At 37.3% G+C, this 11,596-nt stretch overlaps 1 pseudogene; it reads right to left on the bottom strand.

Annotated features, from left to right (window-relative positions):
• Positions 1–2,173: 2,173 nt before the first annotated feature.
• Positions 2,174–11,268, bottom strand: LOC113113256 (SH2 domain-containing protein 4B-like; annotated as a pseudogene).
• Between the last annotated feature and the right edge of the window lie 328 nt (positions 11,269–11,596).

Here is an 11,596-nt window from a genome sequence, read left to right as displayed (position 1 = left end):
CTGGGTCATGACATCAGAGCGTCAGACTATTAGATCAGAAAGGCCCACTTCTTGAGAAAACCTGCAGTGCATTACATTTACCAAAACCCTTGTGTGACTTCTCAGCCCATGCAACTCTTATTAATAAGGTAGTGGCATTCTTTCATTCAAAGTGACTTGCAACACACTAATTACAAGCACAATCATTCTGGAGAAACATGAAGTGTCTCTCTCAACAGTGATAAAGCAGAACTGAGATCTTGGTAACTTTGCCATTTCACGGTCATCTCTAAATTAGACTGAATGTCTTTGACAATCTGTCCTAATAAAAAGTCCCATTATGGCCCAGATGGGAACATATACTGGGAACAAAAAGACCATTGATGTTCTGTAGGGTGATCTGCACATATTTTCTGGGTCAGAAGAATAGAAAATCTGATTCCTTTCAGTGGAAGATACAGAACAACTACTGTATCTCCCTCATGGAAAAAGCTACAGCACAACTAAAGGATGGACTGAGGAAACGGCCTTTTCCTGTTGACGTTAAATCAGAATTTCCTTGTTTACACTTTCTTTGGATGCATTGTTTCAGTGCTCACATTTCTTATTTATAGGTTTTTGCATCACATCCTATTTTAAAGAACAGAAACTAATTTTATTTTCCGAAACATTTATGCTTGCGCCACACGAATGCATGTATTAAAAATCTTCATAATATCTGTATTGATATTTTACCAAGTTTAAAACAAAATGTTTTATATTTTCATAAGAAAATAAAGGTCTAAACATTTTTACAAAATCTTATAATCCGCTTCATTTAACACATTTTTACCATGTTTAAAACCAGAATTCTATATATTTTACTTAAAAATTTGCACAAAAAAAAAAAAAAAAAAGGGGAAGAATTATTTCCATTAAGGGAGTGCTATATGACGATTTTTGATCGTGGACAATAAAAATGTTTACGATCTGCTTTTGAATAAATATCGTAGTTTCGTTTTACAGCACACATGCATTCACAGCAGTGTTAACTCTGAGGTAGAGTTACTTTCTCATTATTGGCATGTGCTTTTAAATGTTTCATTTGCGCGCTGGTCTGACCTGTGCCACCCGAAGTGTGTCAAACACTGCCTGATTATTGAATTAAGTTATCTTTCCTGCTAATACTGTCAAAACAAACAAGGTTTACATGTAGACTTGGTTAAGTCTAAAATGAAAGTAAACAGTTGAGAGAAAAACGTATACATGCCTGAATATCAGATGCGTGAAGGTCGAAGAAATAAACTCATTCAGGTATAAAACCACTCTTGAGTGAGAAAATGGTTGTATAAAAATGAAACACTATGACAGACAGTTAACAGATTTTAGTTGTGTTGGGGTTTTTTTTTTTTTTTTTTTTGGGGAGAACTATTTTCACAGCGCGGTGGACGCGCCAAGGAAGAAACGGGGTCTGGAGAATATATACTATAGGACAAATGGGGAACAGTTGTGTGTGTAAGTACGTGAATAAGTGGATGAAACAGGTGTACAGAGTGAACCAGGTGTGTTGTGTTACGGTGAATGAGTCCGGGAGATGGGGAAGTGGCGCCCTCTGGTGGTGAGAGGGAGGAACGCCAGGTCCGGACTCATGACGACTATACCTTTAACATTAATAAAACAACAAAACACAAAGAGAAAAATCACTCACTGCTCTTGTCTGAAGAAATATAACACAGTTGCTTTAGGAATCAGTTTATATAGTGTTTCATTTTTATATTTGTTCATTCAATTTCTTGAATGCTCCTGCTAAATACACCTATTATACCTAGTTTGTTTTATTTGTATATTATGTGTAGCTGTAATGTGTATCTTTGTCATTCGTTTATCTTTGTTATTGAAAAATAAGAACAAAGATTTTTATCTTCACCCTCTTTGGCCTAAATATCTGCCATTCTTTTTTTTTTTTTTTACATTGAAAGGCTTTGTCTTTTTAATAGGGAAATTAGTTTGGCTGTAATGCTCAGACAACTTGCAAAACAATAAAACCAACATGACAAAGAATTGTGATAAATCGTGAATCATGATATAAAAAATAAATAAAATAAATAGATATTTTTTTCCATATCACCACCCCTACTTTCTGCTGAGGCCTGATCAAAAGGCACTATAACGCAGAGACAGAACATGGTTTATTTAGTTTATTTTTGACCTTGTTTTTGGAAATGCAGTGAACACCATGCTACATTAGCTGCCCTGCAGAGATATATCTGTGAAGTCTTTAGCGTGTGAGGGGTCCTGGGAAAATTCCTCTGAAGTCCGCCGAGGTCCCAGTCCACTTGCAGGCCTCCAGCAGCAGCTCTTTCCCTGCAGTTGTGATGACTTCCTCCTGGGAATCGACAGATCTTGCCATTATTCAGTGCACTGTGCATTCTAATACAATGAGTACAAGATTTGAAGTCTGATTTCTGATACCCAAATGGCTGAAAATCATCTTGTGCTAAAAGAGAGCATGCTACGTGTCATTTGATCTGTTTTACATATTCCAACACACCTGAAATAGTGAGGGCAATCTTGTTTCAGGCACTGCTGTGTAAATCAGAGTTGCTTTTTTATTCGGTGATTGTCATTGAATTTTTCTATCTGAGCTAAACCTGTTGATTTTGTTTCATATATATGTAGACAGGTTCTCTACAGCATTTTTTAATGTATTTTTACCAGATTGCAGAGGCGTGAAGCAGGAATGCTTGTTGACAGTTGTACAACGTCCCCTGCATTTGCATGCAACTAATGTCAGAGATTTCACAGCTTTTGACTCCAACTTTGACAGCATTCCAGACAGAGAAATGCGTATCCATGGTTACACAGGCCACACGGAATGCATATATGGCTTGTGGAGATATCAAGGCAAGCTCTCAGTTATTGAAAGTTGCTCCAGTGCAGATTACATTATAGTGTTGTTTGACTCAGAAATCAGCACTGACTCCTAATCCATTCCTCAAATGTTATGATGTTACAGCACTTTTAGAGTTCCAGAGATTTTAAAAGTGACCAGACTTTAATCCTGAACATGCTGTCATGTATCTGGGCATCATCAGGGCTTCGTCACAGTAAAAACATTCTTCTGGAGAATGATGCAAACTTCCATCTGAAACTACAAGCACTAAATGGCTGCACAGAAAGAAATGGTTAATTTCCAAACAGCTGGAGGCATAGCCCACTGACAAAGCTAGTGCCATCATTTACTCCAAAATACATGTCCAAAACATAATTATGCTTTTCATTACTGGCAAAGGATAAGACGGTGTGCAAGTTTGTTTCATTTATTGTGTTTTAATGAATAACAATAATTAAAAAAAATCCTTTTACCCATATGACACACGCTATTCTGCTCTCTTACTTTGTGGAAGTCATTGAGGTCAGCAAGGGTGGCATGCCAGATTTGGTCCACACCCAGAAAGCTGTAATAGTCCCCAGGAGCATTGATAAGGAAATGCTTGAAACTGCTGGCTGTGCGATAGGAGATTGTGTAGTCCCATATCATCTCACTGACCAAAATAACATGTATTTGTTGATATTAACTGTGGCCCTTCTCAAACCCTGCCCTGTTTACTCTTGTGAAAAGGGCAAACAGGTCAGACACTTAATTGTATGTTATTTGCAATGAAAATAAAATGTATTAGTTTAGTTTAAATGTATATAATTTCATAATTGTCTTTGAAATATAGTTACATTTGAATGTACTGACATTTATTAAAAAAAAACACTTTTTTTTTAATTGAAATGTTTATGTGTGCTTAAATATATTGGTGTTTACACATTTGTAATGACGAAGTTGTAATTTAGTGTTTCAAATATATTTACTTTAAATGTAATACTGAATAACACTACAGCTCTAATCAAGTACTTTACATGCTTACCAGTAGAAGTTTGACATTAGCACATCAAAATAAGTGATGTCTTTGAAGCACAAAAAAAAAAGATTATAAAAATTACAGAAAGAATGTGTTCCAGTATTTTTTTCCATGTATCCCTAGCAGCAGTGTTGGTTTAAATCTAAAACCGTAGCTTGTGTATGTGTGTCAGAGTATGAATGAGCGTGCGTCTGTCCTCTTATCTAGACGTATCTCTTCAGAGGCACACAGACTGATGTGTGTCCCACATTCCGTTGGAATTTCCGACACTCACAAGCCTATTAATCTGCTCTCTTGTCATTTAAGCAGGAGTCACACACTGTTACCCATTCTAACATGACAAAGCTGCAGGACTCAAGCCAGTAATTAGCCTAGCAAAGCCTATGAATTATTGAGCACTCCCCTTCAATTTCTCTCTAATGTCTGTCCGTGTACAAGTAGATGCAGACACACACCACTGCTCTCCATCTGTTGTTCGGCTAGTTTCTGGTTTCAGAACAAGGGCTGCATATTCCACACTTCATTTATCTCTCCTTGTGGATCTGAGTGTCAGTGTGTGTACAAGAGGGTAAAAGGGCAGAGCTGGGCACATGGGGCACAAATGTCTGGGTTCATGTTTTCAACTTTCTTGTGGGAAAGCACTCATCAGCCACATTCTGCAGTTAATGTTGACATTGGCAAGCTATTCAAGTTGCACACAATTTAACAGGTGATCATGGATTTTAATGTATCGTATCAGATAACAGGAGACACCTGAGAGGTCATTAAGAAACCATGGCGCGATAGCATTGCCATTCCGTTCATATCCCGCTTGTTTTGGTTTCTGCTCTTCAGTGAACCAAAGAATACGCATCTCCCTGGAACTGGGAATGGTGTTCGCACACATGCAGCGCTAATGGGAAAGAAAAGTGCTTTTTTACAAGCTTATATAATTGGTAAGTGTGTTTGGGAACATTGTAGCTGGTTTCTTACTATAAGCTAGTTTGTCTTTGTTGCAATAAACTAGTTGCTATACAGTTGTATACCAGGTAGAACACTGACTAGTTATAACTATCGCTCTCTCTTTCTCTTTCTAAACATGGTGACTGGTATTTATCAGGTTACCAAGTATATATTTGATACATTTTATTATAAATTATATATAATGATTTAATTTACAGGCTGCTTTTGTAAATGTTAAGACACATAGATAATCAAACAGAAAAAGATCAAAATGTATATGATGAAATAAAATCTTCACTCCCATTGTTCCTCCCACTCTGTCACATTGTTCACTTTCTTTTTGTTCTTGTTCAAGGGACATATATAGCTCCTTCGCTCTTTTTTCTTCTGCACGTCGGAGCTCCTCTTCTTCCCTCTGCCTCTCCTCTTCCTCTGTGTGAGTGTAACACATTTAGTTTTTTGTTTGTGACAGAAAGAGAGAGAGAGGGTGTTGACAAATCATATGCACCTCAGTCCTTACTTAGCCTCAGTATGGTGTTCTAACTCTTTCAGCACTAATGAATTAGCACCAGTTGCTCATTCGCTGTGTTGAAATGGAAATCATTTGGTTGAATAATTAATCCTCTAGGACACTAACATGTGGCAGCATGATTGTTTGAGATACTTAAGCCGTGTAATTATTGGTATAAGCCTAATTACCAATGAGGCATTATCTGAAAACAGAGAGTCATTGTCTAGACCACTAGAGTCCAAAAAGATGAGTGGAGTTGAGGTCATGACCGTAGCTACGGAAAATATTAATTCTGCTTAGTATGGACATTTTTTTCCTTTGAGTTTGCTGACATAGTTGCTCTATACTGAAGTGTCTCCTCATATAACTGAAGCACATCTAACTAAGACTCAACTTTTGAGAGATCTCACCATTTTCTTTGTACTCTTCTCCTTAATTTGTGCCTCGGCAGTCTTTTTAAAGATTTCTTAAAGAGTATTGTGAGAGAAACACTTTACAGTTTAATGACTCAGCACTTTCCAGTAAGAATGATGATATGTGGGCTGTGATAAATGAGCTCTTTAGTATTTGACAAGTTTCTTTAGAAGGTCTTATTACCATGCCACAAATCATGGCTAACCATCAAGGCCTTTTTGGGAAACTGCAGTGAATATTGAAAAACGGTCATGCCGCCACCCTTGTCTGTCCCGACTCCTACGTTTTGCAGTTTTTTTTTCTTCCTCTTTGAAAAGATATTGCCATCAGCGCAGCTTCTTAATAACTAATCTCGCAGCATTGGATATGCCTTTAGGATCTTATCTACTCTTTAAGATAAATTGGCTTCTGCCCTCACTGTCCTACAGCCAAACTAATTCTTATTCTTAAAACGCTGACATGTTTTTGACTTGCCAAAGTAACATGCATCTAGATTTTGGGTCAATGACATCATTTAAAAAAATGAATTAAAATACAAATTCACATATGCAATGGCATATTCTTTTTTTTCAAAATGAAGTTTGATATTTTTTGGGAGGCATAAATGACCTCAATGCATATTAATGTTTGAATACTTTTTAATGTAATGAAGTCAAGTTGTGTTATAAAGAGAACCCATTCCCTAGGGAATTTAACCTTTATTACGACAAGGCAACTTAGTTCAGTTTGTAAGATGTCGTCATGAAACTAACATACACAAGTACATTTTTCAAGAGCTTTTTAATGTTTTTTAAAGCAATTTTTGAAAAAAAAAAAATTATAATAAGAATACTCATATTTACTTTCCTGTGTGCTCTTATTTATCATTGACCCTTTTACACTTTAACATGACTTCTGCTTTTCACATCATCAACCAAAAGCAGTGTATAATACATTTCCTGTTCATTTAGCCTCCAAGCAACTAAGACTAACATGACAAAACAAAAGTACATAGACTGTTTTGGAGAACTCAAAAAGCACTCAGCCGAGTTTGTGTTGTTGCTGCAGAATGTTGCCCTCCTGTTGGTTTCAGATTGAGTATTGATTGCCTGGTTGTTCTCCTCAATGTTCCCTGTCTTTAAAAGGGAGGTCGAGAGAACAGAAGTACAGAGGGCCCACCTCCTCATACTGCTGCCGTTCCACACACTTAGCCAAATAATTTACAGAGTTTGGAACGAATGTTAGGCCCTAAAGGTGGACATCACTGCAGATCTCGTACAAGTAACTGATCATTTGAATTGTTTTGTGACTCCCACGGCTAAGTTAGTCCTTTAGAGGGCTTGATGTGATTTTTGATCAATCACCTTTAGTTTCTCCTGTATACATTCCTCCTCTCGTTTGGTTGCGTTCCTGTCCTCAGCTTCTTCCTTTCATTTTCCTGCAACTAAGCGTGCTTTTTCCTTCGTGATGGGATCTCTGAACTTTTGCTTTATTTCTTCTTCTTTCTTCCACCTTGGAAAATGCCAAAAAATAAGGGGGGAAATCTTTTAATGAACTAGGATTTGAAAATGCTTAAAACAACCTATTTTCACGTCAGTGCATTTTCCTTTCATTTTTTCCTATGATGTTTTCAGGCATATTTGGAAAAATTATGGACACGATTTTTCTATATTAACAAAATAAATCTTATACTTGTACGTGGCACCCTGAAGCATGACACTACACAGCTCTTGGGCTTCTAGCTGATCCTGCCGCCTGGTTCTCTCCTCCATCAGCTCTTTGAATATCATCTTGTATGTCCTGTCTCCAGGGATGTCCCCCATCACCCAGACCCACACCTCACCATCTCTACCCTGCAACCACTGAACACTCTTTCTTTATTCTGGAGAGAGTGATAAAGGCAAAGATTATATATAAAAACCAGTTTATATTTTTAAAGGGATATTTCACCCAAAAAATTTAACCTGTCATCATTCAATTCAATTCAAGTTTATTTGTTTGGCGCTTTTTAAATACAAATCTTTACAAAGTAACTTTACAGAAAATTATGTTTCTACAATATTTAGTAGTAGCTTATAAGTGGTGACTGTCAGTTTTTGCACATATGACAGGATTTTTAGAAAAATTTATACAAGACGTAGTCAGCCAGACAATGAACATTATTAATATTATTAATAATTAATAATTATTATATGATGCAGTCACACTTGTAGCAATATTTGTTAGTTCTGTTTGTTGATTCAGGGTTAGCATCATCTGGGGTTCTCTGAGGGTCAGCATCATCTCTTCTCAGGTGTTCTGGATCCAGACTGGAGCTTGTGTATATCCCGTGGCAAAACATAGAAACAAATACAGACATCATTAGCATAGCTGCTGATCCAACAAAGTAATATTAATTAGTTTAACCCAAGCTAAATAATAAGAATGCGCATTTGATCAGATGCAACTACACTCACAATTAAAGATACATTATTTGAATGCTTTGCAAAAGAGATCCATTTTTAATCTAGATTTAAACAGAGAGAGTGTGTCTGACCCCCGAACATTATCATGAAGCCTATTCCAGAGTTTGGGAGCCAAATGTGAAAAAGCCAAAAGTCCAACGTTTTGTGACCTTAGGGAGCATGATGGATTGTAGCGTGGTAGAAGGCTAGTTAGCTACGCAGGAGCTAAACCATTTAGGGCCTTATAGGTAAGTAATGATAATTTGTAACTGATACGGAACTTAATAGGTAGCCAGTGCAGAGACTGTAAAATTGGGGTAATATGATCATGATTTTTTTGACCTTGAAAGGACTCTAGCTGCTGCATTTTGGACTACCTGTAGCTTGTTTATTGAAGATGCAGGACAACCACCTAGAAGTGTATTACAATAGTCCAGTCTAGAGGTCATGAATGCATGAACTAGCTTTTCTCCATCAGAAACAGATAACATGTTTCGTAGCTTGGCAATGTTTCTAAGATGGAAGAATGCTGTTTTTGTAACATTGGAAATATGATTTTTAAAAGACAAGTTATATTACAAATATATTCATTTGAGTTCCGAAGATGAATGAAAGTCTTATGGGGTTTTAAACAACATGAGGGTGAGGAATTAACAAGAGGATTTTTTATTTTTGGATGAATTAGTATTTAAACAGCAATTTTGAGCTGTATATTACCTAGAAAGTGACCATCCTAAACATCATGAAACTCTTTCATGTTGAAATCCTTTACAACATATAAATAAGGAATTCATTGCAGAGACAAATATTATGGAAAGAATATATTTCTATATTTTCTATCAAAGTGTCCACCATTTTGGATATAGTTTGTTAATGAGCTTGTCACAATGCATGCTGGGACTGCCTTCTCTGATGAAAAGCCAAAACTAATAAGTGATAAATGCAAGACAAAACTTGCTAAAAGGATAGTTCACCCAGAATTACTATTCTGTCATCATTTACTAACCCTTGTTCCAACCCTGTATGAATTTATTTCTTATGTTGAACACTTACGTTGCTGGTCCCCACTTTCTGGTCAGCCATCGTTGTTACCGAAAATATGTTTACCAGCGTGGGTCAATCCGGAAGCCAAAATTTGGCCTAGAGAGCTTGGACCCAGAAAAGGAAGACTTAATCTGATTACATGAAGACCTAGGAAAGATAGACTTGCCAGACTCACCATTTCTTTTGTTATTCAGGGGTCTTTTCCAGCCTTCCTCTTGGCTCTCACACTCCGTCTAATGTAGCACCTGCTCCTGACATATTTTGTAGAAAAGAAACGGCCTCTGCTCCTTATTTAGTTCAGCCAGAAGCTCTGGATCTACAAACATGTCTCTCAAGATCTGTTGCATCATCCTGGACTGCCAGAATCTCCTCTCCAGGAGCACGCTGGGAGAAATGCCAGATAAATTTGGAGCAGAATTCTTTGAGTCAAAAAAGGTGAAAAGTTAACTACCATTAGAGCATGCTTGCCTGGAACAGCCTGCAATGTTTTACACCTGTAAGTCATATGAGTCTTCAACAGCAAATGCCCTGAGACAGTAACACAGTTCTTACTTTATTTATATTGACAAATATGTGTTGGTTTTAGGAAGATATCTTAAGTAGTTGTGGCAAAACTTTTTGCAGTCACAAATATACCGTATGAAAAGTTTGGAATCATTATAAATTTCAATAAATTGATACTTTCTGGAACAGCTCGCCCATCCACACCATTTTTGTTTCTATTCAATTACCATTCAGTTTTTATGTTCTTTTGCTCATTCTACCCTTTTCTTTTTAATTTGCCAGTATCCGATGTTGTATTTTCATGAAAAGGCCAAAATCTTGTCTTCCATAAAAAAGATGAAGCAGGTCTTTGGTGAGTACTGTTCAGTGAGGGCTCTGTTTCTTAACTAGGGACCGGACCTAAACCCAATCGAGATGGTTTAGGGGTGAGCTGGACCGCAGACAGAAGGCAAAAGGGCCAACAAGTGCTAAGCATCTCTTTGGGAACTCCTTCAAGACTGTTGGAAGACCATTTCAGGTGACTACCTCTTGAAGCTCATCAAGAGAATGCCAAGAGTGTGCAAAGCAGTAATCAAAGCAAAAGGTGGCTACTTTGAAGAACCTACAATATGACATATTTTCAGTTGTTTCACACTTTTTTGTTATGTATATAATTCCATATACAATTCCACATGTGTTAATTCATAGTTTTGATGCCTTCAGTGTGAATCTACAAATTTCATAGACATGAAAATAAAGAAAACTCTTTGAATGAGAAGGTGTGTCCAAAGTCAACAGTCTTGAAGGAGTTCACCGAGAGATGCTTAGCACTTGTTGGCCCTTTTGCCTTCAGTCTGCGGTCCAGCTCACCCCTAAACCATCTCGATTGGGTTCAGGTCCGGTGACTGTGGAGGCCAGGTCATCTGGCGCAGCACCCTATCACTCTCCTCTTGCTCAAATAGCCCTTGATGCCTTCAGTGTGACTCTACAATTTTCATAGTCATGAAAATAAAGAAAACTCTTTGAATGAGAAGGTGTGTCCAAACTTTTGGTCTGTACTGTATATCAAACTTAATTTTTTTATTAGTAATTTGCTTTGCTAAGAACTTAATTGGATAAATTAAACCAATTTTCTCAGTATTTTGGTAGTTTTGCACTCTCAGATTCTAGATTTTCAAATAGTTGTATCTTGGCAAAATATTATCCTATTCTAATAAACCATTCATCAAGTTTATTTATTCAGATGATGCAAAAAGCTCAATAATAAAAAAAAAGTCACTTAAGACTGGTTTTGTGGTCAAGCGTCTCATATTTTCTCATCATCCTAGTCAAAAAAAAAAAAAACCCCAACGGTCTTGTGACATCTTAACACTTGTTATCTACACAGAAAATCAATAGCTAGCATTGGTAAGCAGTCGGTTGTCTGTTTTCCTAGGTCACTCTTTTTCTGCATTATTCATCTTACTGACCTGCTCTGGTTCCTTCAGATCCTTCTGTGTCCTGCCAGCATGGAGCTTCTCGCTGTGTCATGTAAGGGTCGAGCACAGTCAGGTGATTGCCTGTGAATGCAGCGGTGCAGTATAGTGTCTGTGTGTTTATATCTATGTTGTGATGGGCCTCTGGTGTGCACTGAAGTTCAGAAGTGTGAATAAACAAGTGCGGTTGTTAAACTATAATGCAACTGGTTCTCTTTCGCTCGCTTACTTTTGGTATCTCACCATGGCACACAAATATAGACATGCACCGAGAGAGAGAGAGAGAGAGAGAGAGAGAGAGAGAGAGAGAGAGAGAGAGAGAGAGATACTGCTAATGTAATTAGAACCTCTGTTGTTCTATCTAGGGTTCATCTGGGCCATTGCTCTCTTCATTAAATCTGTCTTCCTGTGGTACACGGCTAATGCCTTTGCAAG

Source organism: Carassius auratus, chromosome 13 (genome assembly GCF_003368295.1).
Source record: "Carassius auratus strain Wakin chromosome 13, ASM336829v1, whole genome shotgun sequence".
NCBI lineage: Eukaryota > Metazoa > Chordata > Actinopteri > Cypriniformes > Cyprinidae > Carassius > Carassius auratus.
The sequence above is the reverse complement of the archived record's forward strand: the minus strand, read 5'-3'. Positions and strand labels throughout refer to the sequence as shown.